The 6,759-nt window shown below is 37.4% G+C and overlaps 1 pseudogene; it reads right to left on the bottom strand.

Moving 5' to 3' along the window:
* Nucleotides 1-5,893: 5,893 nt before the first annotated feature.
* Nucleotides 5,894-6,759, bottom strand: part of LOC104992063 — a 2,419-nt pseudogene continuing 1,553 nt past the window's right edge.

Genomic DNA, 6,759 nt, shown 5'->3' with positions numbered 1-6,759 from the left:
GAGTATGCTCTGGCTGACCTCCACCTGACCGGGCTTGCTTTTAAGATTTGAATAGAATGGAAAGTTAATGCAGAATCCAGTCTTTGTGTTCTGACTTCCCAGCAAACTCCAGAGCTTCGGAGAGTCAGACAGATTGAATAATGAGTTTGCTTTGCTTTGACTGTACTACTTGAATTTCTTGAATCTACAACCTGGAAAACTTCTGTTTAAACTTCTGAAGATACATCAGAATGCCCTATGTTTTATAGGAAAAAATGTAGTGTAGTAAAATGTCAGTCAATTTATTATTTTTTGTGGTTTCTTTTAGTAGTGGATTAGTTTCCTGTTTTTTGCTTTTCTTTCTTTAGGGATTTGGGGAACAGAAATCCTATAAATCTTCTTTACTGGATCCACAATCTACCGCCCCTTGGCAACTGTAAAAATGGTCTGATGCCTTTCAGTCCATGATGATGACCTTTTGAAAGGCCTTGGAAAATCTGTTTGTGAATTTCCACCAGGCTGTACAATCATTCCTCTCTCAAATTCCTGCATCCCAGATGCTGCTCTAGAAAACTTATTTTACATTTATGTCTATGAGCCACTGAGTTAATTTTTGTATATGGTATGGAGTATGGATGAACGTTTAAATTTTTTTACATAAGATGTCTAATTATTTCGGCACTATTTGTTGAAAAAAGCTATTATTTCCCACAGAATTGCATTTACATCTTTGCAAAAAAATCAGTTGTCCATAAATGTGTGGGTCTGTTTTGGGGTTCTTTACTGTGTTCATTGGTCTGTTTTTCTATCTTGATATCAGGTCCATACAGTCTTGATTACTACAGCATAATAAAAAAGAAACCTGAGATCAGATAGTGTTGGGCCTCCAGCTTTTGTCCTTTTTTCATAGTTTGTTTTGACCACTTCAGGTACTTTGCATTTCCATATAAATTTTAGAATTAGTCTGTCAATTTCTACCCAACTAAAGCTGTTGGGAATTTTGTTGGGATTTCTGACATCTTAGTAATATTGAGCCTTCTGATCCATGAATAAGGTATATCTCTCAACTTATTTAGGTATTCTTTAATTTCTTTCATCAGTATTTCATAGTTGTAAGTGTGAGTTAAGTTTCATAGCTGTAAGTTGTAAGTCTTATACATTTTTGTCAAATTTATCCCTAAGTATTTTATATTTCTTGATGCTGTTATAAATGGTATTATCTTAATGGGCTTCCCAGGTGGTATGGTGGTAAAGAATCCACCTGCCAATGCAGAAGTTGAAAGAGACTTAGGTTAGATCCCTGGATCAGAAAGATTTCCTGGAGTGGGGAATGGCAACCTGCTCCAGTATTCTTGCCTGGAAAATTCCATGGATGGGATCCTGGTTGGCCATAGTCATGGGGTCACAAACAGTTAGACATGACTGAATGACAGAGCATGTACACACCCACACACATTATCTTAATACTTCCAATTTCTTATTGTTCATTGCTAGTATATTGGAGTAGAATTAACAGCTGTATGTTGACCTAAAATCCTGAAGCTTACTAAACTCGCTTATTAGTTCTAGCAATTTTTTAAAAAATAGATTCTATCAAGATTTTTTATTCATTAATTTATCTTAATTGGAGGATAATTAATTCACAATATTGTGATTTTTTTTTGCCATATATTGACATGAATCAACCACAGGTATACATGTATCCCCCCATCCTGAACCTCCTCCCTTCCATTCTATCCCTCTGGGTTGTCCCAGAGCACCGGCTTTGGGTGCCTGCTTCATGCATCTATTTTACTTATGGCAATGTACATATTTCAGTGCTGTTCTCTCAAATCATCCCACCCTTGCTTTCTCCCACTGAGTCCAAAAGTCTGTTCTTTACATCTGTGTCTCCTTTGCTGCCCTGCAGGTAGGATTGTTGGCACCGTCTTTCTAAATTCCATATATATGCGTTAATATACAGTATTTGTCTTTCTCTTTCTGACTTACTTCACTCTGTATAATATACAGGGATGATCATAAATCAATAAATTTTATTTCTTCCTTTTCAATCTAAATGTCTTTTATCTCTTTTGCTTGCCTGCTTACACTGCTGACTAGACATCGTGAGAGCAGACATCCTTGTCTTGTTCTTGAATCATAGGGGAAATGCAGTCAGTCTTTACCACCAAGTATTACATTAGCTATAGGTTTCTGTAGGTGTTCTTTATCAGATTGAATAAGTACCTTTATGGTTGTAATTTTTTGAGTTTTTTTTTTAATTAGAAATAGATGTGAGCTTAAAAAATAGTGAAAAGTGTTTCATCTTATTCCATTCTGGCTGTCACCTTACTTGCTCAATAGAAATTGAATTATATCATCAATACATAAGGCAAATACATCTGAGATGCATATAGTCATATGCAACATTCATCTGTAGCTAGCCATGTCTTTGTTGATCCAATTAATCATTTAAGTTGCATATTCTAAAATTAACCATTAAAAATCATATCATGTACATATTATTTAAAGCTAAGAAGAAAAAAATGAGAAGAATTTAGCCTCTGAAACTATAGCTGAATTGTCTTTTGGATTAATTATCCATAATTCATGTAAGATTTGGCATTCCAGGACCCTGTGAATATAAAATGTGATTATCTTATGACAAAAAGTGATAAGTCAATGAGTCAAAAATACAATTACTTTAATAAGGGCAGGTACTCTTAATGGACAAGTAAATGTCAAATTGATTAGAGAATTTTAGTGGAAAACGGTGGCATAAATAAAAACTAGAGGAAGCCTTTTGATGGATCAACACCTGATGAAGCAGATATATAAAGAGCCCCAAAGTGAGAGGAGACATTTCATCCTAGATATTTCATCTTTCACTCCAAGATACCAAAAGCAAACCAGGTTCCCAGTGCCATAGCTTACTGTGCTCCTCTCTGCTGCATGTTCCCACCAGCCCCGCCACTACTGTCTGCTCCTCTGACAAATTCTGGGCATGAGTCTGCCTGCCCAGCCATGCTCACGTATGGTTTGGTTACTGGAGACAACCTGCTGTGACAGCTGCCCAAACCCTGCCACATTCCTCAACCCTATGTGCCCACCTGCTTCCTGCTCAACTCTACCCAGCCCACCCCAGACCTGGAAACCATCAACCTCACAGCCTTCACTCAGCCCACCTTGAGCCCTGTGTCCCAAGCTGCTGCTAACTGATGTTTGACTCACTCAGTGCCTGGTAATAACACAGAAGCTGTCTATTTGGCATTTACTTGCTCAGTATTTTATCACGTATTGAGGTAGATCCGATGGCATAGATATGGAAAGCCTACTTTTTATCCTAATGGAAAGAAAATAAATAAGCTTTTATGGTTATTTGGCTGAATAACAATTTGGTTCATTTGGGCAGGTGAATGTCATCTATTGTCAAAATAGTATTAAAGTCTGTAAGACCTCAGACCCTATTTTATTGGTCATATTGCTTCCTGGATCCCATTTATTGTATTGGGCATTTTCACAGAGGAAAAATAATTTCTTGATGGATTTTCTCAATAAGCTATTTCTGTGGCAAAAAAAGAGAAATAGATGTGAAATTTTGTTGAGTGCTTTTTCTGTATCAATGGAAGTAATTGTTTAGTTTTTTATATTTAATCTTTTACATTTTAAAGTTTATAACTATGTTCATTTGCATTGATTTTTAAAATGTTAAACCAACCTTGCATTCCTTGCAAACCCAAATTGGTATAATGTATTTTCCCTTTCATACATGATTGACTTTAATTTGCTACATTAAAAAAATTATTTATTTGGCTACATTGGATCTTAGTTGCAGCACATGAGATCTTTGTTGTGTCATGCGGGATCTTTTGTTGAGACACATGGATTCTCCAACTGTGGTGCACAAGTTCTGGAGCATCCTGGACTCAGTAGTTGCAGTTCATGAGCCTAGTTGCTCTGTGACATGTGGGGTCATAGTTTTCAACCAGGAATCAAATCCTCATCCCCTGAATTGCAAGGCAGATTCTTAGCCATTGGACCACCAGGGGAGTCCCTGATTTGCTAAAATTTTATTTAGAATTTTTGCATTCATATTAATGCAGAATATTGGTTTTTAGTTTTATTTTCTTGTAGTATTCTTATCTGGTTTTGGAATTAGGGTAGCTGGCCTGATAGAATAGGTTAGGATATACTCCTTTGTGTTTAATTTTCTGGGGTTTCCTTTGTGGGAATGGTTTTAACCACCGATTGAATTTCTTCACGTGGGAGTGCCTTGACCAACTTTCATGACAGTGGGATTGCTTTCAAGATTTAAATTAAACAGTAAGCTAATGCAGAAGCCAGTCACCGCATTGTGTAATTCTGAGCAAACTTCAGAGAATCTAAGTCTCTGAAACTACTCAGAATACTGAGTTTTATATTGACTATATTGCTTTTATTTATTTTATTTCTATCAGGTTATCTCTTTCTTTTTAAATGAACTTTGACAGCTGGTGAATTTTAAGGAATTTATCCATTTCAGTTATCAAATTTATTAACAGAAAGTTGTTCACAGTTTTCCCTTATAATTCTTTTTAATATATGTGGAATCTGTGATGATGTCACTTCTCTCATCTTTGAATACTGGCAATTTATGTCTTTTCTTTTAGTTGGATAATTAAAGAAAAACATTGTATTTTGTTATTTTAGTGGTTACTCTGGGTTTCTGGTATACTTGTCATGGTCTATTTTCAAGTGATGTTAGACCACTGCATATCCAAGAAAGCCACAGGAGTAAGCTTTAATTCCTCCCCTCCTATGCTTTATAGCTTTGTTACCATCCAGTTTCTAATGCTTACTACAAATCTCAAAATCCATAGTTTGTATTTTTATAGAAGCAAATCTCTTTTAAAAGGGTTTAAACAATAAGAAGAAACCATGTATTTTCATTCATGTAGACACAATTTCTGGTGCTTTATCCCTTTATCCTATTTTCATCTGATTTAATCACCTACCTGCTTGCAGAGACACCCCTTAACATTTCCTGATGTATGAGTCTGCTTGTGGGCTTCCCTGGTGGCTCATGTGGTAAAGAATCCACCTGCAATGTGGGAGACCTGGGATCGAGGTCTACTTATAAGAAATTCTTTGAGCCTTTGTAAGTTTGAAATACACTGGATTTGCTTTTTAAAATTAAAGCTTTTTTCCCCCCAAACTGATGCAAACTATTTATTTCAAGTTAGTTATTTTATGCAGTAGCTTTCCCCCTCAACAGACCTGTGATAACCACATCTTTTAAATCTGTAAATAATGTTATCAAAGTAATCTTAATCTTTGAAATCTCACAAAAATTTATATTTTACAATCCACCCTGAATATCAAGGCTTCAAGAATAGCACAACACTTCCTATATCCAAATATTTTACAGCTGTACCCAGAAAGAAAAAAAGGGGGGAAAAAACCACATATGCTTGGTTAAGGGCTAACCTTACCTGAGCAGCCAGAAATAAAATAAAATATCCAAATTATTAGCATTAATTTAATACAATTATAACTTCAATAGTCACTTTGTCATTGACAGTGATTGCTTGAGCACAGGGGTGAGTGCCCCAAGGGCTGGTAGTAGAAGCTGCTGCTGCAGACCAGTGTCTCTTCCTCTCTGCACTGCCAGCTCTATCCTGTGCATTGCCCCATATATACTGTGTGTATGTGTGTGTGTTTTAAAAATCTTTCCCACCACACAAAGTTCTCTCTATTAAGCAGATAACAGGGAAGAACAACAACAAAAGCTAAACAAGCCAATTGTTCGCTGTCTCTTTGGGATATGATTATTTTTCCTGTGCATGAAGTATTCAACAATAACATAAGAAAAGGAAAAGAACGATTTCTTCTGTATAATCCCTAAACACACAAGCTGAGTTTACTGGGTCAGATTTAACTGTGAGCATTTATATGCCTACTTCCAGGCATTGTCATCAGATGTCTCACTGCTGCTTGTCTCTGTGTCTGAGTCCTCAAACTCTGCTCTGCAAGTGGTCCTCCAAGGGGAGAATAGGTTGGAACTTCGACTGCAAGAAGCCATTCTTCCTAAAGCCGTTTCTTATCAGCTGCTCTGTCTTCATGTGGTACTCTCTGAGGTCATCCTTTGTGAGGGAAAGGAAATTCTCATCATTTTCAGGATACTCCTGCCATCCCATTGCTTTCAGTAACCTGTGCTCTGCTTCCAGTGAGTGAGAGAGGACTTCCCCTTCCTCTTCTACAGGGAGAGCAAGACCATTCTGATAACAGCCTTCCTCTCATTTTCCTTTGGTTCAGGTGTGTTATTGTCCTCCAAATCTTTCAACTTCTCACACTCTCTGCCCTCTGAGAAGTCCCCATTCCGGTCATCCTTCAGAGTCTTCAGGAGCTCGCTCTTCCTGTCAGTAGTTCGGCGGGTCAACTTGGTCAGATGAGAGGAGCTGATCTCAATTGGAGGAGTGGTGCTGGTGGGGCTCTCTTTGGGAGAGCTTAAAACTATACCACCAGCCAGTACTACTGGTTTGATAACAGATTGGTCTGTGAAAGCAGACTCTTGGCTAAAGGAATGTCTTTGACTGTGTGGATCACAATAAACTGTGGAAAATTCTGAAAGAGATGGGAATACCAGACCACCTGACCTGCCTCTTGAGAAACCTGTATGCAGGTCAGGAAGCAACAGTTAAAACTGGACATGGAACAACAGACTGGTTCCAAATAGGAAAAGGAGTTCGTCAAGGCTGTATATTGTCACCCTGCTTATTTAACTTCTATGCAGAGTACATCATGAGAAATTCTGGGCTGGAA

Source organism: Bison bison, unplaced genomic scaffold (assembly GCF_000754665.1).
Source record: "Bison bison bison isolate TAMUID 2011002044 unplaced genomic scaffold, Bison_UMD1.0 scf7180017864209, whole genome shotgun sequence".
Taxonomy (NCBI): Eukaryota; Metazoa; Chordata; class Mammalia; order Artiodactyla; family Bovidae; genus Bison; species Bison bison.
Note: the sequence above shows the minus strand (reverse complement) of the source record. Positions and strands in the feature narration are given on the sequence as shown.